A 25,535-nucleotide genomic window follows, 5' to 3' on the forward strand; every position below is an offset into this window, starting at 1 on the left:
GTCCGGGTCCGAGTCCTGGCCGTGGTCATTGTGATATGTACTTGGGCAAGACACGTTACTCTGACTGACAATGCCTCTCTCCACCCAGGTGTATAAATGGGTACCGACGAACTCAAAACTGCGGGTAACCGCGATGGACTAGCATCCCATGGGGGGCGGGGGGGGGGGGGGGAGAGTAGAAATACTCCTAGTCAATTCAATTTAATTTATTACGGGAACAGAGTTAAGCTCCGGCCTGATGGGCGACTTGGCTTTCATACAGACTTACCTACATTAATATTTTCTTTAATTAACATGTAATGTGTATAATACTTCTCAAACTTGTGTTAGTGTGAGTCATTAAAGTATATTTTAATTGTTAATATCGCAAACACTTGTCAGTCCTAAATATCGTATGGGTTAGAGCACAGGCAGCCCAAGCTCTCTCTATGAACCTCACAAGCAACACAACATGGCATCGAGTAAAAATGGCTTACCTTATTCCAGACGTGTGTTGTTTGCTCCTGGTGTGGTTATTTTACCGATTGAACTTGATTTAAGCGACTTTTTTGAATTCCGATTTTCCCTTTATAAAGAGAGGACAAGGCGAATCACCTCAGTCGGAACAGCCTGCCGAACGAAGTCAAAAATCCCAGGCTAAAATGTGCCCACGGCCACAAATCCACCGCAGAATTCAAGGGCAAAGGTTGATCTTTCATTTCAATCCTCTAGCCACACAATTGCAGCCCTGCGAGCGACGCCAGGCGGCTCTTCGTGTCCCCAGTGAAACGATAAAACTATGGAAGAGCTCCGTGTCGTTTGATCCGCGACATAACGACCGTTGAAATCGGCTTGGTAACCTCGTCACGTTGGCAAACCAAGACTCGCCGGGGTACTGGACCGCAATTTGTCAAATTTGTCAAACGTAAGATCAACGGCGAAAGCTCCGTAGAAACTGAGGAGATCATTTTTGAAGTGGAAGTCATGGTAAGTTTTCACGTTTACGCACCTTTGAGTTACTTGGTCCTCGCCTCACCAATTTAACTTCATCTCCCCATAATTCGTTAAGAATTCTCCCGAGCAAAAGAGAGTTCAATTTGCTTACGGCAATTTCTTTCTCTTCGTATGCTCTAGACAAAATTTTGCTGGCTTCCATTACAGTTTCCTCACAATATTCGTAATTCCACAATACCCTAAGAGAAGCAAATTTAGTTTATCAGCTCGGAAATATTTTATACAAACAAATCAAAGGTGCATAAACGAGAAAACTTACCACGACTTCCACTTCAAAAATGATTGTATCTCATCAGTTTCTACGGAGCTTTCGTCGTTGATCTTAAGTTTCTTTGGTTTTGAAGCCATTTTGCAAAAGCGTTCTGTACGATTTTTATTTAGCATTGTAAATTCGATCTGAGGGGATTACAAGAAGTTTAGTTGACAAATTCCGGTCTAGTACCCCCGCGAGTCTTGGTTTGCCAACATGACGAGGTTCCCAAACCCGATTTCAACGGTCGTTGGGTCACGGATCAAACGACACGGAGCTCTTCCATAGTTTTATCGTTTCACTGGAGACACGAAGAGCCGCCTGGTGTCGCTCGCAGGGCTGCAATTGTGTGGCTAGAGGATTGAAATGAAAGATCAACCTTTGCCCTTGAATTCTGCGGTGGATTTGTGGCCGTGGGCACATTTTAGCCTGGGATTTTTGACTTCGTTCGGCAGGCTGTTCCGACTGAGGTGTTTCGCCTTGTCCTCTCTTTATAAAGGGAAAATCGGAATTCAAAAAAGTCGCTTAAATCACGTTCAATCGGTAAAATAACCACACCAGGAGCAAACAACACATGTATGGAACAAGGTAAGCCATTTTTATTGAGAATTTTCACTTTTAACTACCTCCAAGGATATCTTGTAGAAAATCCCATATAAACCCTTATAATTCGATGCCATATTGTGTTGCTTGTGTGGTTCATAGAGAGAGCTTGGGCTGCCTGTGGTTAGAGGTTCTTCATTAATTGGCTCCTAGCATCATGAATTAAGCTGCGTGCTGTATTTATTGACTGATAGTTTTGTTGGATAAGCACAATAAAAATACACGCGCAATGACATTTCAATATTCTTATACATATAGGTGGTTACTATCTCAACAACACTGGATTGTAATTTTCTTTACGTCATGACATGCACATGTTACGTAAAAATAAACCGCAGAAACATTATATATCATTGGAGCACGCGGTTTCTATAGAAATGGCTCCGTCTCCAAAACAAGCTGAAGCTCTCACCCGTCAGGCACACGCACTTCTTTAAATGGTGGGAGTGAAATTATACGCACATATTTTTCAATGTTTCTTGTTTAGTCGACGATCAATCTCCCCATGAAGAAGAATATTGTCTCTGCGAACTGCTCACTACGTATTGACTTCAAACCATTATCCCCTTGCCTCGACAAGAAAACAAAAACGAGACAATTTGATTTTTAAAAGTTTGATTGCCAACAAATGTTTATATTATCGATTGCGGGCTGCTCTTATATATTTCATCGCGTGTTTCTATCAGTTATCTTCAAAGAGTAAACTTCTGCTACCATATATATCAAAGGTCGAGTATACTCGATATACCACAGACAGTATTATCTGAAATGAAATGTTAGAGTTTTTATTTGTCTTAGAACTCGTTTCACGACCAAAAATACTTAAATGGATGTCAAAAACCACACAGGGTTGGATGAACAACTCAGAATGCCACAGAGGTAATTTTCACTCAACTTGATAAACTGGCGGGATAGTCTATTTCTTTATCTAATCAACACTCGTGATCTTTCCTAACTCTGAAGGAATATGAATGATCTGTATAAGGTCATTTGTCCATTTATAGCTAGGACGTGATCACTCCTTACACTTTTTTTGTTGTTGTTTATGACGCTTCTGCACGTGGCAGCGCTGATAGTCCTTTGGCAATATCAACACTGCAAAAGTGTCGATCAGTAATGTTTCAAAACCCCTTGGCAGACAATATCAATTTAATTTACTACATTAGTTGTTGGCACAGAAGTAATTTGTGAGACCATGAGAAATGTGCAGGTGCCATTTGATGAACATACTAACAACCCTTGCGACCCTGAGCCTGCCCGCAATCTACGTGTGAATCCTTTGCGCGCATTCTTTAAGCTGCCGCATACAATTCTAAAATTGCTTACAAAAGGTAAAGCCACAGATGAGACCATCCGTTGCCAGTTTATAGTACACAAAATTTCTTATTGCGTATACCTATCTATTGCTAATGGCCATTGACAAAATGGCAATTAGCTAAAAATACCTTGTACGTCCTTATGTCCTTAAGCAGCAGCAAGATAAACATCTGTGAGCTTCGTGCTGGTAATAAAAGCGCGTCTAAAAATAGATAGACGTTCGACTAGTTAGCAGCCAAATAGTGCTGACACATGGTTTTCCTTCAGTTAGCTAGCAACAATACATTTACATACAAATAAGGAAGTAATTGGTAGATCATAAAAATACTGGGGAAAGGTATGATGTCATATTCTTGCGCAAGCTCTGTCAAACAGCCAGTAGTGTCAATATCTGCCCATTTATTTCCAAATTCTCATGGAAACGACTTAAATGTTTCTATTATTATCTAAAGCGCTTACAATATTGGCAGCCCAAAAAGGTTCTCATGTCGTCGTTTCTGATCTCAAATCATTTGCACGCTTAACTGAAACTGACTCACAGGAAGTGCCGGCAACATAGTAACAAGAAATATCAAGAACAAGCAACAGAAAATGAGACCTTTAATCAGTCTTCTTTGCCTTTGTGCAGTTCTTGTGGGGCAGCTCGTAGCTAGTCCCTTGCCTCAATAGGGTAAGTTGTAATATAACAAAGACATATTTTATGTTCACTGTTTAGTACATCCTCCAAAACCATCATGCTCGGTTATTTTCAACTTCCCATTCTTGCATTTCATACAGCCTTTCAATGACTAACAATTGTTTTGTTCTGTATCACAAAGCTATTTCATGCTAGTAAACAAATCAGTGAGATTTTGTCTCTATCGGATATCTCCTCTTCATCCGTTGTATGTTTGAAAAGTAAGAATTTTAAATAAAATTTGCAACCAGTTTTATTTGTACGAATGAAGTGCAATTCGTATCAGTCAAGGATAAACAACCAAAGACTGCGAACGAGTCTACTCGAAGTGTAGATTAATTTTATTCTTTATAAAAGAAAGAAAGAAAAAAAAACAAACGAGAAAATAATTTTGCTGGAGGTTAACCCATTCGCAGGGAAAATACAACTGGGTGAAGATTGTTGATCACCTTTAATCGTATAGGTCTTGCGGTAAGCTGTGCAGTCCTGTTGATAACGCCTCCAGATGATCATAAGGCGGATTTGACAGCATCCACAGTTCAACATTTTAAGATGATACTTAACAAAATAATTCTGAATTATCGGAGGGTTCTCGTTCAAGGTGAATTGAACCGAGCCAGTAAATATGCTAGCTACACAGAGAGGTTTCAATTGAGCGTTGTAAAACCAATCGTAAAATCAAAATCAAACCAATTACTTACTAATTAAACTTCTCAGACAATCTCAAGCAGCAATAAAACCAAAACCAGAACAAAAGTAACTGCCTGACTACTTTTGACACTTAATCATAAGCCACTGCATTTTATTAACAGAAAAAACAATAGCAACAACAACAGCAACAGAAAAACAATATGGCATTTCTGTGTTATTCATAATTCAGGCCGGGTCAGCTGTCGCCACAATAAAAATAGTCATTGGGGAATAGATAGACAATTTAAATCCAGGGAAACGGATGTGTTTTTGACTTTTGACTTCAAAGGTTTTTGGAGGGAAAATCATGGATTTATATAGTTTAGTCGGAAAGTGAAAATAACATTTTGTTGCTATTTTGGTGCCGTTGTTTTCCCCCCAAGAACCGTTAAAATAAAATAACAAAACAAAACAAAACAAAACAAAAAACAGACACACAAACAAAAAACAAAGAAAAAAAAAAAACATGCGTTTGTTTATCATGTTGCAAAGTTTGAGCTCTGTTAGATTAAAAACCCAAAAGTAGTTCCCTAATGTTCATTTTTTGCAATCGCGACAGCTGACCCGGTATGATTGTATCTATTTATGAGTTATCCTATAATTAACCCTATCGTTTCTCCCAAACATCACACATCAGAACCAACTGAAGAACCAGAAGGAACAGAACCCCCAGATGATATAGAAACTCCAGAAGCAACAGAAGCCCCAGATGATATAGAAGCTCCATAGGAAACAGAAGAACCAACTGAAGAACCCGAAGGAAAGTAGTACAGTAAGAAGAGGCGAAGACTGGCGGACGACTAAATGTCCTCAACACGATCAGCAACAATTTTACATTGAGTAAAAAAAGCTAACTTGTACAGTCATAACCTGCAAACATTTTTATATACATAAATACATAGCACAGCCACCACAATGAAAGCTTTATTTTTCGTTATTTCTTAGCCTTGTGTTCATTTGATTAAATAAACATGTAATAACTTTTTTTCCCTTCCCTTTCCAAGGCGATAGTAAAGACTGCAGAGCTCCCAGCCTTTTGTAATGTCTTTTCTTCTAATTATCAACTGTTTGTTCCTCATTTCGCCGTGTCCGTATCCATGTGTATTTATTTACAATATAGTATACATAAACAGCGGAATTCTCCTCAATTCGCTTGACTGTTGATCGTCTAAAACATTTAATCACGGCTTTAATCATTCGAAAAATTCATACAGCTCGTCAATTTTGTGACTCTCATTGTCTTTTTTTTCGACAGTCGAGTATGGTTAAACCTGTATGAGAGGAACCCTCCGGAAATGAGCAATTTCTTTATCATAGAGGTAGCTTCTATTTACAAAAAACGTACGGCGAAAACCTATTCAATATAGAGCACTTCTGGGGTAAGATATTTAGTACTTGCGTCAGAAATTCAAAGAATAACTAATTTGACACGGTACGACTATAAAACGGCCTTAAACGGCGGATGTTCGAAACCTTGGATGTGGAACTCCTATATAAAAAAAAAAAGTCGGAGATGCTCGTTGTCTCGGGTACAAATCAAGGATTCTGGTCTAACTTAGGGTGTTGACGACCAAATAGGTCAAAAATTTTAGCTGTCAAAGTATCCTTTAGGGTTCACCTGAAGAAATAATAATTAAAAGAAACCCGATGTAACGGGTAGAAAATCTTCTTTTAACCGTTGAAGGAACACATTGAATTATAATTGCAACATGGCTAAACAAACTGCCATAATATATCTATAGTTGAAAAAAAGAATTGGGACTTTTGAGCGAATATTATTTTTTTTAGAGCGCCAGCAATGTGAGCTATTTTTCCAGTTTCGGCAGGCACGCAACTTGTGTCGAGTGGACCGAACTTCAATCAATCCCAGAAAAATTCAAATATAATTTTTCATCAAGTAAAACTCAATTTAGTGATTGATTAGGTAAGGGCTTCGAAATCCCAGCTTATGAGAAAAATCGAATTTTTGCAGTAAAATCACACTGCGAGAAAGCCAAAATATTCTAGAGTATTCAGTTCCAGACTCGAATATGTGATTGTGACGCAATAGAATCGTAGAGTATTCAAGCCGCAAACAACACGTGACGTACACCTGGAATATTCGTGGCGAATATGGTGGAATACGCTCCGTTTATAATCGTTCGAGGATTTTCGTTAAAGTATACCACACATCTGTCGTACTCCTAGAGTATGATGGCGAACCCTTTGTAGAAAGAACTTTACAAAAGAAGGTAACAGTTCGGGTGCATAGCATTCTCCTGGAAGGAAAATTTAGACTATGAATTCAAAGTATGTGCGATCTGCACGTGTATACGTTTATCCTCGAATACGTGATCTTGACGCCAAAGCTATAGAATTCTAGAGTATTCATGGCGTGTACAACCGTGACGTGGACCTGGAAAATTGTTATCGAATATGGGCATACGGCAGGAGCACGATCGTGTATTTGTTCGTTGACCAGAACAATTGTACTTTTTTGGTTCATGCTGTCGGCGCAGCTCATGTGTTTTGCTTAAGTCAAGAAATTTACACACTTTGTTGTAACTTCGAATTCCCCCCATTCGGTTTTGACCGACGATTTCGGGATAATCAATACAAAGCGATTTCTCTTTGTGTGTACTTCACGTTGGCGTCAGTATTCGATCGCGAATACGTTTCATACTTTAAATGAGTCTCGTGTTCCAGTCGAACAGGAGATATGAATTGAAGTGTGTCGTTTAAGTACCTTAAAACCTCACGTATGCCTCAGTATTCAAACATGAACACTTTCATACTTCGCATGAGTCTCGTGTTCCAGTCGCACGCTTCGGAACACTAGCGTGTTGTCTGACTGAACTACGCGGTAGCGTATATTACCTGCATAAAACCCGTTCTTGACGACGCAAGACATCTTTGGCTGTGAAAAAAGTGACATAACTTTCGTACTCATAGCCTGCGATTCTCGAAAATTAGAGCATACTTGACGTATTCGTTAGTATTCGAAGACGTTCACGTCAGAAGTGGCGTCGTGCATCTCGTGTTCCAGTCGCAAACTCTCGAACAACTGAGAGTATTCGAAAATGTTCGAGTCATAAATGAACGCTGTATCTTCGAAGAACATCTAGTGCAACATTAATCTACCAAAACGTGGCCCGTACGATTTATTGAACACTTCGAGTCATTTAGGAGTATTAAATTTGAATACGGAAAAACAGGCCGGATTCCTATAGAATATTCCAGGTGTATTTCGAGTCAGCCGTAATCGAATACGTCAGAACATTACGGCATACGCGGCGTGCGCCGATCCGTATTCGAGCGAATTCGGGCCCAAATATTTGGCTTTTCGCGTAGTGTCAGTAGTCGGTTTTTACAGAGACAGCCTCTTAATAGCTATTGGGGGTTAACTCGAAAAACTTGCGGTTCCCTTCAGTTGGCCTCAAGGCTCCAATTGGCAATTACTTAGATTATTAACCTCATGGTTAGTATGCTTATATCCGGATCGAGCGGTCCGGCGTTCGAGCCCTGCCCGGGGACATTGTGATGTGTACTTGGGCAAGACACTTTACTCTCACAGTGCCTCTCTCCACCCAGGTGTACAAATGAGTACCGCCGAACTCAAAACAGGGGGTAACTGCGATGGACTAGCACCCCATCCAGGGGGTAGTAGAAATATCTCGTAGTCGCTTCAATTAATTTACTACGGGAACCGAGTTAAGCTCCGGCATGATGGGCGACTTGGCTTGCATACAGACTTACCTACATTAATATTGTGTTTAATCAACTTGTAATGTGTATAATACTTCTCAAGTAATTTATGTTAGTGTGAGTCAATAAAGTACGTTTTAATTGTTAATATCGTAAACGCTTGTAAGTCCTAGATATCGTATGGGTTAGAGGCTCTTCATTAGCAATTGGCTTCTTGCATCATAGTTTTTTCGCACTATTTCATTCTTTTCATATATTAAGCGGAATGCTGTATTCATTGACTGATAGTTTTGTTGGATAGGCAATTTAAAACACACGTGTAATGATATTTCAATATTCCTATATATGTAGGCGACTCCTATCCCAACAACGCTTGATTGTAATTTTCTTTACGTCATGACATGAACATGTTACGTGAAAATATACCGCAGAAACATTAGATATTATATTGGAACAGGCGGTTTCTATAGAAATGGCTCCGTCTCCAAAATAAGCTGAAGCTCTCACCCGTCAGGCACACACACTTCTATAAATGGTGGGAGTGAAATTATACGCACATATTTTTCAATGTTTCTTGTTTAGTCGACGATCAATCTCCCCATCAAGAAGAACATTGTCTCTGCGAGCTGCTCACTACGTATTGACTTCAAAACATTATCTCCTTGCCTCGACAAGAAAGCAAAAGAGAGAATTTGATTTTTTAAAAGTTTGATTGCCTTCAAATGTTTATATTATCGATTGCAAGCTGCTCTTATATATTTCATCGCGTGTTTCTATCAGTTATCTTAAAAGAGTAAACGTCTGGTACCATTTATATCAAAGGTCAAGTATACTCGATATACCACAGACAGTATTGTATGAAATTAAATGTTTGAGTTTTTTATTTGTCTTAGACCTCGTTTCACGACCAAAAATACTTAAATGGATGTCAAAAAGCACACAGGGTTGGATGAATAGTTCAGAATGCCACAGAAGTCATTTTCGCTAACCTTGATAAATTAGCGGGATAGTCTATTTTTTATCTACTCAACGCTCGTGATCTTTCCTAACTCCGAGAGAATATAAATGATCTGTATCAGGTCATTTGTCCATTTTTAGGACATGGTAACTCCTTACGCTTTTTTTTTTTTTTTTTTTTTTTTTCGTTTATTACGCTTCTGCACGTGGCAGCGCTGATAGTCTTTTGGCAATATCAACACTGAAAAAGTTTTGGCAGACAATATAAATTTTACTGCATTAGTTATTGGCAGAGAAGTAATTTGTAAGACCATCAGAAAAGTGCAGGTACGATTTGATGAACATACTAACAGCCGTAGCGACTCTGACAGAGCCTACCCGCCATCTACTTACCCTGAAGATGACTTATTGTCGAAAACGTTCGGTGTATTAATTTTAATTTTTTGAGCCTTGTAAATAGAAATTGTTTTTTTAATTATTAATAATTACTTCCTTTTATTATTTTTGGATACCACTTTCTAGTATCCATCAGGAAATGTATTTACTCTTTACAATTGTTTAATTACAAAAGGTAAAGCCACAGATGAAACCATCCGTTTCCAGTTAATAGTACACAGTATTTCTTATTGCGTATGCATATCCATTGCTAATGGCCACTGACAAAATGGCAATTAGCTAGAGATACCTTGCATGTCCTTACGTCCTTAAGCAGTAGCAAGATAAACATCTATGAGCTTCGTGCTCGTAATAAAAGCGCGTCTAAAAATAGATAGACGTTCGACTAGTTACCAGCCAAATGGTGCTGACATATAGTTTCCCTTCAGTTACCAAGCGACAACATCATCAAAAACAATACATTTATATACAAATAAGGAAGTAATTGGTAGATCATAAAATACTGGGGAAAGGTATAACCGTTCAAATTCTTGCGTAAGCTCTGTTAAACAGCTAGTAGAATCAATATCTACGCATTTATTTCCAAATTCTCATGGAAACGACTTAAATGTTTCTATTATTATCTAAAGCACTTACAGTTATATTGCGATTAATTTCAAGTCCTCCACAAACAATATTGGCAGCCCAAAAAGGTTCTTATGTCGTCGTTTCTGATCTCAAATCATTTGCACGCTTAACTGAAACTGACTCACAAGAAGTGCCAGCGACATAGTAACAAGAAAGATCAAGAACGAGCAACGAAAATGAGACCTGTAATCAGTCTTCTTTGCCTTTGTGCAGTTCTTGTGGGGCAGCTCGTAGCTAGTCCCTTGCCTCAACAGGGTAAGTTGTAATATAACAAAGACATATTTTATGTTCACTGTTTAGTACATCCTCCAAAACCATCATGCTCGGTTATTTTCAACTTCCCATTCTTGCATTACATACAACCTTTCAATGATTAACAATTGTTTTGTTCTGTATCTCGAAGCTATTTCGTGCTAGTAAAAAATCAGTGAGATTTTATCTTTATCGGATATCGTCTCTTCATCCGATGTATGTTTGAAAAGTAAGAACCTTAAATTGAAATTTGCAACCAGTTACATTTGTACGAACGAAGTGCGATTCGTATCAGTCAGGGATAAACAGCTAAAGACAGCAAAATAAGGGCTCCCGAAGGGATCTACTCAAAGTGAAGATTAATTTTATTATTTATAAGAGAAAGAAAAAAAAAAAAAAGAAAAACAACAGAGAAAATAATTTTGCTGGGTGTTAACCCATTCGCAGGAAAAATACCACTGGGTGAAGCTTGTAGATCACATTTAATCGTATAGGTCTTGCGATAAGCTGTGCAGTCCTGTTGATAACGCCTCTAGATGATCATAAGGCGGGTTTGAGCGCATCTAGAGTTCAACATTTTAAGATTATACTTTACAAAATAATTTTGAATTATCGGAGGGTTCTTGTTCAAGATGAATAAAAAACCGAGCCAGCATTCAACTGAACATGATTTTGTTGATTTACTGTGACTTTATGGTTGTATGATATCCAATGCTTCCCGAGTTTTCTTCTGAAACTCCCGTAAAACCGTTTCATTTACAAGTTTTCACTTTCTATTCTGCTAAAAATAGAACACCGAAGGTCGCCGTATCACATTCCATTTTGCTGTTTAGCCAGAACAGATACCTGTTCCGCTCTTACTAAGCTTTGATATCACCTATATGCAATAAATAAGACACCCCATGTTAAACAGAATAGTTCAATGACTGCATACAGCTCTGTGATTAATTTGTACTTTTAGTTCAATACAATAGTTTTAATGATCAGGGCGTTCCCTTTTCTGATAAAAATATCCTAAAGCTAGGCAACAATGTGTTGTAAATATGCTAGCTACTGAGAGAGGTTTTCAATTGAGCGTCGTAAAGCCAATCGTAAAACCAAAATCAAACCAATTACTGACTAATTAAACTACTCAGACAATCTCAAACCGTAGTAAAACCAAAACCAGAACAAAAGTAATTGCTTGGCTACATTCGACACTCAATCGAAAGCCACTGTTAGTGATATGTATTTGATTTACAGAAAGCAACAACAACAACAACAACAACAACAACAAAACAAAAAACAACAAACAAAAAACAATAAGACATTTCTGTGTTATTCATGGTTCACGCCGGGTCAGTTCTCACTGCCAAAAAATAGTCATTAGGGAATAGAGAGACAATTCAAATCCAGGGAAATGGATGTGTTTTTGTATTTTTTTTTTTTTTTTATTTTAAAGGTTTTTGGAGGGAATTCATGAATTTATATAGTTTAGTCGGAAAGTGAAAATAGCATTTTGCTGCCATTTTGGTGCCGTTGTTTTCCCGCCAAGAACATTAAAATAAAAAACAAAACAAAACAAAAAACATGCGTTTGTCTATCATGTTGCGAAGATTGAGCTCCATTAGATTAAAAAACACAAAAGTAGTTCCCTAATGTTTACTTTTTGCAATGGCGACAGCTGACCCGGTATTATTTTATCTATTTATGAGTTATCCTATAATTTACTCTATCGTCTCTCCCAAACATCACACATGAGAACCAACTGAAGAACCAGAAGGAACAGAACCCCCAGATGATATAGAAGCTCCAGACGAAACAGACGCCCCAGAAGCAACAGAAGCCCCAGATGATATAGAAGCTCCAGAGGATACAGAAGCCCCAGAAGTAACAGAACCCCCAGATGATATAGAAGCTCCAGAAGAAACAGAAGCCCCAGAAGCAACAGAAGCCCCAGATGATATAGAAGCTCCATAGGAAACAGAAGAACCAACGGAAGAACCCGAGGCAAAGTAGTACAGTAAGAAGAGGCGAAGACTGGCGGACGACTAAATGAAGATTAAGAACTATAAACATGTCCTCAACACGATCAGCAACAATCTTACATTAAGTAAAAAAAGCTAACTTGTGCAGTCAGTCATTACCTGCAAACATAGCACAGCCACTACAATGAAAGCTTTATTTTCGTTATTTCTTGGCCTCGTGTTCATTTGATAAGATAAACATGTAATAACTTTTGTTTTTCTTTTTTTTTTTTTTCTTTTTCCTTCCCTTTCCACGGGGATATTAAAGACTGCAGAACTCCCAGCTTGGTGTAATGTCGTTTCTTCTATTTATTAACTATTTGTTCCTCATTTCGCCGTGTCCGTACCCATGTGTATTTATTTACAATATCGTATAAATAAACAGCGGAATTCTCCTCAATTCGCTTGACTGTTGATCTTCTAAAACAATTAATCATGGCTTTAATCATTCGAAAATTTCATATAGCTCGTCACTTTTGTGACTTTCAGTGTTTTCATTTTCGACAGTCGAGTATGGTTAAACCTGTATGAGAGGCATCCTCGGGAAATGAGCTATTTAGATAATTACTGGTAGCTTCTATTTATAAAAAAACGTACGTCGAAAATTTATTCAACGTAGAGCATTTCTGAGGTAAGATATTGATTACTTGTGTCAGAAATTCAAAGAATATAACTAACTTGACACGATGCGACTATAAAACGGCCTTAAATGGTGAATGTTCGAAACCGGGGGCGTGGAACTCCTATATAAAAATATTCTTGGAGTTAAGTCTCCTGGAGTTAAGATTGACAAAAATTTAAAATGGGACCAACACATTGACTATCTAATCAGTTAACTAAATTCTAGAATTTGTCTTTTAAAGCGAGCAAGAGGTTATTTAACACTTCACTGTAGGAAGATGTTATATAATGCAATTTTCAAGTCTATCCTAGAGTACTGTTGTACTGTCTGGGGTAATCGCTCCAAAGAGAATTTAATAAGAATACTAAGAATCCAAAAACGGTGTGCGCGATTAATACTTGATGCTAAGTTTTCTGATAACTCTGTGAAGCTATTTACTAAATTAGGATGGCTCCCCATAGACGATATCATACGTGGCAGAAAGCTTGATCTATTACATAAGATCAGTTTGGACATTTTCCAGATTACTTTATTCCATATATACATTATCTAAAGGACACTCATAGCTACAACACTAAAGCTGCAACCAAGTATAACCTATTTATTCCTAGGTGCAAGAGAGTTTCAGGTTGCAGGACCTTCCGTACAAGCGCAACTCGCCTTTGGAATAATGTTGATGTTTCCATTCGTGATACTACATTGCACAAACAATTCACAGGAAAAGTACGCCTGAAGCTACTGAAACAAAATGCTACACTAGAACACTTTGTAATTAGTAGCACTTTCTAGATCTTATTTGTATTAAGTTAATTTAAATTTTAATCACTATTCATAAGTATATAACATGTTAATGATTTTATGTAAAATTAGGGAGGGCCATATTGTAAACTACTGGGCAACCAGTAAATTATGTCACCCTCGTTAAATTAAGTCTTTTATTTTTTTTTATTATTACTTAAAAAGAAAAAAAAAGAAAAAGAAAGTCGGAGATGCTCTTTGTGTTAGGTACAAATCAAGGATTCTGGTCTCACTTAGGGTGTTGACGACGAAAGGTCAACATTTTTAGCTGTCAAAGTATCCTTTAGGGTGCACTCGAAGAAATAATAATTAAAAGAAACGCTATCATTTAATTTTTGTTTTTTAGGTTTGATTTCCGCTGATCTCTAGAGTACGCGAGTCGGGTCTATAAGTGTGCGTGGGATCCTTTCTTGAACAGTGGCTAGTAATCGAACCTATTCCGTTTTAAGTGGTATCTTTTAGGGGTCTAATGAGGCTCGAGCAACTCCCATATTAGTCTCCTTTAAGAGTTAAATTCAAATATTCCGACGACCATCCCAGTTCCCCCATCCCCCGGGTATCAAATGTCTAACAGGAAGCGATGGAGTGAAGGAGTGAAGGAGTGAAGGAGTGAAGGAGTGAAGGAGTGAAGGAGTGAAGGAGTGAAGGAGTGAAGGAGTGAAGGAGTGAAGGAGTGAAGGAGTGAAGGAGTGAAGGAGTGAAGGAGTGAAGGAGTGAAGGAGTGAAGGAGTGAAGGAGTGAAGGAGTGAAGGAGTGAAGGAGTGAAGGAGTGAAGGAGTGAAGGAGTGAAGGAGTGAAGGAGTGAAGGAGTGAAGGAGTGAAGGAGTGAAGGACTGAAGGACTGAAGGAGTGAAGGACTGAAGGACTGAAGGACTGAAGGACTGAAGGACTGAAGGAGTGAAAGAGTGAAGGAATAAAGGAGTGAAGGAGTAGTAGTAATAGTAATAGTAATAGTATTCTTTATTGCGCCTTACTCTCCAAAGAGAGGTATTGGTCTACATACAACAAAGGTTTAACATTAATTAGCAAAAATACAAAATAACACTTACCATATCCGTTTTCAGTTAATTAGAAAAATTCATAGCACTTGTTACATTTGTGAACCAAGAATCTATTTCCGTTTTTGAAACACCGAATAGATATATTTTCCTATAATTTTAGACGTAACCGTGTTTCTGCTCTAAGTAAATGCTTCGTCTTGTCGTGGTCACTTTAACTAGGGTAATGGGTGTCAGCGTTTAAAATATTTGAGTGCAGTTCATGTCTTAATGTGGTATACCTCCGACAATACACAAAGAAATGTTGTTCATGCCCTATGCAATTTTCTTTGCAAACTAAACATGTTCGCTCTTCTACTGGGATTCGTGCTCCTCTATTTTCATATTTGCCAGTTTGTATTCGTAATGCATGACATCCTAATCTAAGCCTTGTCAGGCTAATTCTGCGTACTGGCCTTTTAATTAATGTCAGGTAGTTTTCTAATTGATAATTATTTTTAACTTCCTTTTGTGTAAATTTCTCTCTTGAACTTGTTGAAGACCTATTCTAGGTTTCAAGCCAGCTCTGTAAATATTGATCCCTGAGGGTTTTCTTTGTAACTAATCGTGCCTTCTTGTTGTGTCGCTGGGTTGCTGGTTCTTTTACTTTACACTTTTTATTGATTTCTTCATTCTGTTGAATGTCAAAGAAAGGTGCATGTTCTGTTGCATACTGAAATGCTTCTTGTAACAAAACGTTGGTGGAATGCTTCAATCTTTGCCAGTAGCTGAAGATTGATACTTTTATGTCGATGCCCAAGCTCTGCCTTGCAAGCAATATTTTTGGTATACCATGGAACGTTTAATGACTGTTTACAAAAGCTTATGTGAACCACTTGTTCAATTTTACTTTCATTAAAAGGTGTTTTGTATGATAATAGTTCCGGTCCCCCAAATTTCGCATGCGTAAAGTAACACGGGTTCAACTAGGGCATTAAAGAGTTTGTTCTTAATCGTAATTAATGCTGTATCATCCGTGTTAGAGAAAGATCGATTTATTATCTAGAGAGAACTTTGATGGGTTTTTTGCTAAGAACTTCTCTTGCATAGGTGTAACGACCAAATGACGTACTTTCTATTCCTAAATATGTTTGTTTCTCAACAATTTGTAAAGTTTCATTGTCATATTTAAAATCTACACAGTTCAAAATGTGCCTGGGATCTTTGTTTGGCGTCACGTATACTTTCTTGAGTTTCCTTTTCAGGATCCAAAGATCAAGGGTTTTACTTAAAGTGCCTATGAAGTGAATTCTTTTTTTTTTTTTTTTTTTTTTTTTTTTTTTTTTTTTTTTTCGCGTTTACCTGTCGCTTGTTATGTCTACTTTTCGAAACTGCGTAAAGCGAATAACGTTACAAAGAGAAAAATCCGACTTTTTGCCGCCCAAAGTGAGCTCAGTATAGCAAAACTGTGGTTCCGGAGACTGGCAACGAGTTTACACGGGATGACGTAGGAAATTGTTTCAGCGATTTGTTTACCCTACTTCACCTCTGTAGCTACGTGAATTGCCAAAGGAGATTTCTTAAAAGTTCGCCATTTTTTTGTAAGTAAAATGTCAGATAGTGATGGATATGTCGTCTAGTGAAAGTTCCAACGTACAAGAGTCGGGAAAGTAGAGATGAAGTCGTCTGAACGATTTCCTACGTCACGACCTTGTAATACATTCGTTTTGGCCGCGCGCAAAATGGACCCACTATCGGTTGTCAAATTCGAACTTTGGGCAGCAAAAAGTCAAATTTTTCTCTCTTTAAAATTATTCGCTTTTGGTAATTTCGAAAAGTAGTCATAACAAGCGATAGAGCAACACCAAAACACTTTTCACTTCATAGGCAATTTAATAATCAATCCCACCATGATTTTCAGGCAATTTTCCATGTTACTATCAAGAATCAAGAGCCGTGATAATGGCTAAATATACATGTATATTTTTTTTGGCACTTTCACCACAAATGCTTGATAACCCTCAAACGCACAAACAAATTTATACCGTCCCGCTGGTACAAGCGCGATGATGGTTCAAAAAAATCAACCCGAATTAACATTCACAAACATTTATAGAAAACGCCAAAACTTTTAACGACATGTTTCGACAGAACCCACTGTCATCTACAGCTGATTGATGTAGAAAGCGTTGGAAGTTGAACTTATAATAAGTGGAAAAATGAAAGTGTAAGAATTATAAAAAAAAGATACGCTTTTCTTCTGTTCAAGGAAACCGACACTGCATGATACATTATTCAAAAATAACACTAAATTTGTCTTCAACAGCACATCAAAAATGCTGTTGCTATGTTAACGGTTGCTGCTGACATGGGCAAACAGTTAAGACAATAAAATTCCCTTACAAATAATGAATAAGCAGATTTTAATAAAATTTTATGATATTATTTGAACTCGAATTTTACAGACATATTATTTTATGAGATTTTATGTTTTCGATTTTACAGAGATTTTTTCTCCTACCCTTTTCACAGAGAAAATGTGGAGATTTTACAGAGATTTATTTAAATGCTACAACATGTCTGTAAATTTTACAAAACATTTACAACAAAAATAGCAACATTACATGGACATTTTATGCGATATCAAAGTGAAACATGTACTAAAATTTACAGACTATTTATAGAAATAACAAAATCTCTGGAAGTGTGCAAATTTACAGAGATTGTAATTTACAAAGGAAATGTGGACATTTTACAGAGATTTAACCAACTTTCTTGAAGTCTGTAAATGGTTCAACTTTTCCAGCGAATAAAGCTGTTCAATGCATCATTTATCATTTCTTCATTGTTTCAGTTAAGAATGAAGGGCTCATTTTGTTTGAAATATTGCTCCATGCATTTCCACTTAGTTACTTTGCGCCTTTATCCTCCATTGAATTCCTTGCATGCATTTTATACATAATTATTTAAGTAGCTCCTAAGAGTGTGTGTACTTATTGATGGATTTCTTGTTACTGGTAAAAACCGGACACCAGGAGCCTTTGGTCACGGGCTCCTGCGAATACAAAAGTCGCCGCGCCCATTTCTCCTTTGTTGGCCTTACGTTTTGTGGTATTTTTTGCTATTCATTAAGTGTATGTATTATAACTAACTTTTGCACTCAAAACTCCGAGAAGGGAATTATTCAAATTTAGCTATGAACCCCACGAGGTTCCCTATTTTCCACATATGCTCCATTCGCCACTGGACGTTTCTGGAAATTCGAACGGGAATTTCTGGTCGAATTGAAAGAGCTTATCCCGGACTGCAACACAGCCCGTATTTTCGTGAGAGTCAATTTGTCTGGAGAACGACCCTGTTCGAACTCAGAAGCGATTGTACTCCCTTCTAGCAATTTTCAGTTCTATTATGTCCTACGTTTTTGGTAACAAGATTGCTTTGGTGTATCTCGACATAACTAATTAGCTATGTCGAGAATCACCAAAGAGATCTTGTTTTGGGGGTAACGTAACCGCGATGGTCCACAAGCATCCCATCCAGGGGAGAGTAGAAATACTCCTAGTCGCTTCAATTTACTACGGGAACCGAGTTAAGCTCGGCCTGATGGACGACTTGGCTTGCATACAGACATACCTAAATTAATATTTTGGTTAATCAAATTGTGATGTGTGAGTCAATAAAGTACATTTTAATTGTTAATATCATAAACGCTCGTCAGTCCTAAATATCGTATGGGTTAGAGCTTCTCAATTAACAATTGGCTCCTGGCATCATAATTTTTTTCGCCCTATTTCCTTTCATGAATTAAGCTCCGTGCTGTACTCATTGCCAATGACTAATAGTCTTGTTCGATAAGCAAATTCAAAACACACGTGTAATGACATTTCAATATTCTTATACATATAGGTGGTTTCTATCCCAGCATTGCTTGATTGTAATTTTCTCTACGTCATAACATGTACATGTTACGTGAAAATAAACCGCAGAAATATTATATATCATTGAAGCACGAAGTTTCTATAGAAATGGCTCCGTCTCCAAAATAAGCTGAAGCCCTTCGTCAGGCACACGCGCTTCTTTAAATTGCGAGAGTGAAATTATACGCACATATTTTTCAATGCCTCTTGTTTATTCGACGATCAATCTCCTTTTGAAGAAGAATATTGTCTCTGCGATCTGCTCTCTACGTATTGACTTCAAAACATTATCTCCTTGCCTCGACAAGAAAAAACACGAGACAATTTGACTTCTTGAAAGTCTGATTGCCTACAAATGTTATGTTATCGATTGCGAGCTGCTTTTATATATTTCATCACGTGTTTCTGTCAATTAGCTTAAAAAAGTAAACTTCTGCTACCATTTATATCAAAGGTCAATTATACCAATATACCACAAACAGTATTACATGAAATGAAATGTTTGAGTTTTTTATTTGTCTTAGAACTCGTTTCCCGACCAACAATACTTAATTGGATGTCAAAAAGCACACAGGGCTGGGTAGGATGAACAACTCAGAATGCCACAGAGGTAATTTTCACTCAACTTGATAAATTGGCGGGATAGTTTATTTCTTTATCTAATCAACACTCGTGATCTTTCCTATCTCCGAAGGAATATAAATGATCTGTATCAGATCACTTGCCCATTTTTAGGACGTGATCACTGCTCACACTTTTTTTTTTTTTTTCGTTGATGACGCTTCTGCCCGTGGTAGCGCTGATTGTCTTTTGGCAATATCAACACTGAAAAAGTGTCGATTGGCAATGTTTCAAAACCCCTTGGCAGACAATATAAATTTTACTACATTAGTTGTTGGCAAAGAAGTAATTTGTGAGACCATTGGAAATGTGCAGGTGCGATTTCATGAACATGCTAACAGCTGTAGCGACCCTGAGCCTGCCCGCCATCTACTTACCCTGAAGATGACTTATTGTCGAAAACGTTCGGTGTATCAATTTTAACTTTTTGAGCCATGCAATTAATTAATAATAATTAATTAATTATTAATAATTACTTTCTTTTATCATTTTTGGATACCACTTTCTAGTATCCATCAGTAAATGTATTTACCTCTTTACAATTGTTTACAAAAGGTAAAGCCACAGATGAGACCATCCGTTTTCAGTTAATAGTACACAATATTCCACATTGCGTATGCATATCCATTGCTAATGGCCATTGACGAAATGGCAATTAGCTAGAGATACCTTGTATGTCCTTATGTCCTTTAGCATTAGTAAGATAAACATCTGTGAGCTTCGTGCTGCTAATAAAAGCGCATCTACAAATAAATAATCGTCCGACTAGTTAGCAGCCAGTAAGGGGCTGACGTAGAGTTTCCCTTCAGTTACCTAGCAACAAGATCAAAAAAAAACAATACATTTATGTACAAATAAGGAAATAATTGGTAAATTATAAAATACTGGGACAAGGCATTACTTCATACTCTTGCGTAAGCTCTCTTAAACAGCCAGCAGAATTAAAATCTACGCATTTACTTCCAAATTCTCATGGAAACGGCTTAAATGTTTCTATTATTTTTGAAAGCACTTATAATTATATTCTGATTGATTTCAATTTTTTTAACAAACTATATTGGCATCCCAAAAAGGTTCTTATATCGTGGGTTCCGATCTCAAATCATTTGCACGCGGCTTAACTAAAACTGACTCACAAGAAGTGCCACCAGCATAGTAACAAGAAAGATCAAGAACAAGCAATAGAAAATGAGACCTTTAATCAGTCTTCTTTGCCTTTGTGCAGTTCTTGTGGGACAGCTCGTAGCTAGTCCCTTGCCTCAACAGGGTAAGTTGTAATATAACAAGGACATATTTTATTTTCACTGTTTAGTACATCCTCTAAAAGCATCAGCTTATTTTCTACTATCCATACTTGCATTACTTACAACCTTTTAATGACTAAGAATTGTTTTGCTCTGTATCATGAAACTATTTCGTGCTAGTAAAACAAAAGCCCTCTGAGAGGAAATGTGGTTACTGGATAGTCAATAACCACAATGGTACAAAAAAAAAAGTTGTGGAGTTTTTGTTTTATTGCAAAATATTTGCTCTGAAATTTAAGTGCTTGACACATATGTTTGATGCGAGGATGGGAAGCCAGGACGGGAACGGCCAAAGACAAAATGCTTTTTCGTTTAGGACGGCGACGTCAATTACTCGAGCTACCTAAAAGCTTTTCACAAAACCAATGGTATCCTTTAGAGATGGTAGAAATATTATCCTATTAAGCTTAAACGATGGTGAACAAACGACGTTGAAATTATCTTTATATAAGCTTATATGAATTAAGCAAACATTCCTGATCTGTCAGTATTTCAATAATAAAGAATCCAGAATTCGCGTATGAAGAGATCTTATCGACTTGGTTCAGATGGCTTTTTGTCAGCAGAGCGTTTCATAATCCTGTCGAGGAATCCTACCTTTGGTAAATAGTTCAATTTCCATTTGTAATTGAAACAACTATTTATAATGAAACAAACATTACATCTAATTCCGGGTATTATGAAATAAACTGTATCAATTTGGGAATGTACATTTATTTGTTCGATGGATGCTTTCAGGGCACGTAATAACCGTATTTCCAATCAAAACCTTTCGTAAACCGCTAAAAATCCTGCGAGATTCTTCGAGAAAAATACTTTGGCACATTCGGTGAAAGCTATGTATGCCTGGTTTTATGAGAAAGAAAGATGGAAAACTGAGAATACATTGCGGCTGCTCACCAACATTTGTAATTATCCAAACGATGTCACGTCATGTCGAAGGGAGTAGGAAAACGAGTCTGCAATGTCCTTCGTGCGGTAGGCGGTTAGAGATCGCAGTCATTCGTAATGCCTCGTAACGCTGTATGTCTGCTAATAAATTCGCAATTTTTTCACTCCAATAGAAATAACAAATTAAACGGAACAAATTTTAAACAGTAAAAGTAGTTATTTTCTCTAAAACTCCGTTTCAAACGTGAAAATCGATCAAAAGAACTTGAGAAAATCTCGAGGTATTTTCGGCCTCGCTTCGTGAGATCCGAAGAGTTACGGACTATCTAACTTACTTACTTACAAACAGGCTCGATGACATTACGGTCACTTCCAGTAACCACGAAAATTAGTAAGATTTTATCTATATCGGATATCTTCTCTTCATCCGTTGTATGTTTAAAAAGTAAGAACCTTGAAAATTAATTAAAATTAATGCAACCAGTTACATCTGTACGAACGAAGTGCAATTCGTATCGGTCAGGGATAAACAACCAAAGACAGTATAATAAGGACTCCCGAACGCGTCTACTCGAAGTGTTGATTAATTTTCTTCTTTATAAGAGAAAGAAAAAAAAAAAAAAAGAAAAAAACAACAGAGAAAATGATTTTGCTGGGGCTTAAGGTTACGGTATATCTTCAGGGGTGTCTCGCGTGCAAGCGATGTAGCGCGTACAGTTTAAGCGGTAGATACCTAAAGCACACATCAAATTACAGCTTATAGAGCTGGCTATCAAACTATACCAAGAATTTTGAAATAAAATGAATCGTCGAATTTTTCACGACCACTACATGCGAGCGCCCGAATCACCTTTCGAAAGTTACAAGTCAAAGCGATTTTTGTTTTTCGCCAATTTCATTTTTTCCTCGGTTTCAGGGCCCAAAGCGCTTAAAAAACGTGTCTGCGTTTTGCCATATTCAATTGCAGTAAAAAGTTACAGAACATTTTTGAAATAGGATTAAAAGAATGTAGAGTGATCGTACAAAAATCGCTCTCGAAGAAAAAATATTTCGAAATTAACAATTCGCAGACACAATTTTGTAGTTTATATATTAAACTAGCTACTGTCCAAATTTGAGGGCAATTCCCAAATTCCCTTTGAGTTATAACTCTTTAAAGTGTGTGCTTCAAGCAAAAATAATTATTCGAGAAAACAGCGCTAAGAAAAATCTTCTCGTTTGCAAACAAACTCCGCCCACAAACGCCTTCAACTGCGTTCTCAGATAACTGAGCCAATCAGTGCAGGGAAAGTTTACTATCGTTGACGTCCTGGTGAATAGAATGTCCAAGAAACACTTGTGTTTCTCAATGCGCTCAAGGCGCCGAAGGGGGAGAGATAATTTTTCTGTAGCTCGGTTCTTCTTGAAGCTGGTCACTCTGGGAAAATGGGGGAAGACGAAAAAGGATACGAACGCTAGAGTGGCTAGGCGAAGAAAACTGATAAAAAAAAAAGTGCGGCGGAGCAACTGTGCGTGGTCAACTGTGCATGGATAATATTTCAATGGGTCTCAATGAGTCCAACGATTTGTCGATACCGGATTCATCGGAATCTCTGTCAACATCCCTGTTATTGCTGTCAAGTTCCCAAATTTTTACATAATCTTTCTTTTCTCTTACCTCGATTTTTTCCCCCGCCTTATACGATAGCTATAGCCTCATCCGCGTGGCGAACTTTCGCATCTTCACTCATTGATGTATTTTCACTCGTTGTTCGCTGTTTTCGCTTTTTCGAACTGGTCCGTGTTTTTAAAGTGGTCTACCTTCACTTATTACTTAATAAAATTACACCTAATACCAAAAATGCTTGGTAGTCAGAACAACAAAGCTGATCAACTGAGTAGTCAGTTCGTGACATCCGTACAGGTAATTCCCGCGAAAATCGTCTCGGTTGATTGCATACGCGCCATAGGGCTGTCAATCAAGATGTAAACCTTTCCTTCCGGCGAAAACGTAAAACCGCCATTTCTCCGCCAATATTTAGTCTTTTCAAAAAAATTTTTCCAGGAATTAGAGATTATTCTTCGACCACTACTTTGACCCAAAAATCCAAATTTGAAGAAATTGCCGACCTGAAGGTATACTGCAACCTTAACACGTTGGCAAGGAAATACCACTGGTTGCAGATTGTCGATCACCTTTAATCATATAGGTCTTGCGATAAGCTGTGCAGTCCTGTTGATAACGCCTCTAGGTGATTTATAAGGCGGGTTTGGCAGCATAAAGAGGTCAGCATTGATTTTAACGGTTTTTGAAGGGAAAAAATCATGAATTAGTTTATTCGGAAAGTGAAAATAACATTGTGCTGCTTTTTTGGTAGCGTCGTTTACCCGCCAAGAGCCGTTAAAATCACACACAAAAAAAAACCAAATCAAAAGACACGCGTTGGTCTATCATGTTGCAAATTTTGAGCTCCATTAGATTAAAAACACAAAAGTAGTTCCCAAATGTTTATTTTTTGCAATGGCGACAGCTGACCCGGTGTGATTTTGTCTATTTATGATTTATCCACTCGTTTCTCCCAAACATCACACAACAGAACCAACTGAAGCACCAGAGGAAACAGATGCTCCAGAAGCAACTGAGACGATCACCAGCAATTCTACATTGAGTAAAAAAAAGCTATCTTGTGCAGTGAGTCACAACCTGTAAACATTACCCTTTTTTTTAACGGTATAACGTAGTTTAATGTAGTCTATTTGAAATGTAGTGTAAGTTGTGTAAAGTAGTGTAATTTGGTTAAGTAAATTATATTGTAATATATAAAAAAAAATCTTTTTTTCTTTTTTATAGCACAGCCACCACAATGAAGGCTTTTTTTTCTTATTTCTTCGCCTTGTGTTAATTTGATAAGATAAACATGGTGGTTAATAAAGTTTACTTTGATAAATCCTTCTTTTCTGAAATTCAATCCCTGTGACTCCATTTTTGGTGGCAAAAAGAAAAAGACTCGGCGGAGCTTTTTATTTGATTAACAGATGGTGTACAAGAAAACACACAGAGAAACTCATAGACAGCGCACTGCAGTTTGCATACATAAAGTTTCCAAGTCAAATCACTATAGTTGGAACCTCCTGTAAGCGACCACGTCTTGTAAACAACCGCGACCACTTTTAGAGCTAACAGTTTAAAATTGTCTTTAGTTTTTAGCCTCCCGTAAACGAGCGCTTGACAGATAGTAGAGCGAAATTTCCATAATAAGATGTTTTAACATTATCGCGTTTCTGGGTATTACAAGAGACGGAGATTTCTCAATGGAAAGTACCGGATTTTTTTTCTCGAAATTGACTTTTCAAATGAATATTACATTTAAAACACGGGATAATATAAGTTCCTGCAGTTACCATATGCAATGAGGCTTCTTTTTTTTTTACCTATTATGGTGTAAGCTCTCGTAAGCGACCACCCCCCGTAAGCGACCACCTAGGTTTGACGTTTTGGGTGGTCGCTTACGGGAGGTTTGACTGTATATATTTCATGATGAGCCTTACGTGCTTTCTTATTGCTGGTTTTCTTATGCAAGATATGCGGAGGAATTTTTTACCCAAATTTATAGAGATTTGTATGGAGAAGCCACGCTGGTGCCCATCCGTATGGGCACCAACATGGCGGCCGGAAACCAACAGAAACATCTGTCACTGAGTTTTGCTACAAAAACGTGAATTTATCCCTCGAGGAACTCTAAAACATTGAAATAATACTTTTTTCTAAGACATTAACCGTTCAGATAGCCAAATTCCCCGAAATAAGTCAGTTTTTTAACCATCATGACAGCTTTCTAGGCCGTCGCGTAAATTCCGAGTCACGCAAAAGCTTAGAAATTCAAGCGTAGTATATCACAAAACCAAGAACCCATTCGAAACGAAAATTTGTATGAAAATGAGTTTTCAGCTGCTCTTATACATCATTAAAGTAAA

The 25,535-nt window shown here is 37.5% G+C and overlaps 3 long non-coding RNA genes across 3 annotated transcripts; all 3 read left to right on the forward strand.

Moving 5' to 3' along the window:
• The first annotated feature begins 3,614 nt into the window (after positions 1–3,614).
• LOC110061885 (uncharacterized) lies at positions 3,615–5,560 on the forward strand. Its single transcript, XR_002298023.2, has 2 exons — positions 3,615–3,833; positions 5,167–5,560. It is a non-coding gene; the product is annotated as an uncharacterized LOC110061885 (long non-coding RNA).
• A 4,719-nt stretch (positions 5,561–10,279) lies between these two features.
• On the forward strand, positions 10,280–12,734 carry LOC110047075 (uncharacterized). The gene is made up of 2 exons (XR_016205409.1): positions 10,280–10,448; positions 12,187–12,734. It is a non-coding gene; the product is annotated as an uncharacterized LOC110047075 (long non-coding RNA).
• Positions 12,735–20,240: 7,506 nt separating this feature from the next.
• LOC110061881 (uncharacterized) lies at positions 20,241–24,508 on the forward strand. The gene is made up of 2 exons (XR_016205412.1): positions 20,241–20,653; positions 24,158–24,508. It is a non-coding gene; the product is annotated as an uncharacterized LOC110061881 (long non-coding RNA).
• Positions 24,509–25,535: the final 1,027 nt, after the last annotated feature.

The sequence above is a fragment of the Orbicella faveolata genome, unplaced genomic scaffold (genome assembly GCF_042242905.1).
Source record: "Orbicella faveolata isolate gen_17 unplaced genomic scaffold, um_ofav_v1 contig_12, whole genome shotgun sequence".
Lineage (NCBI taxonomy): Eukaryota > Metazoa > Cnidaria > Anthozoa > Scleractinia > Merulinidae > Orbicella > Orbicella faveolata.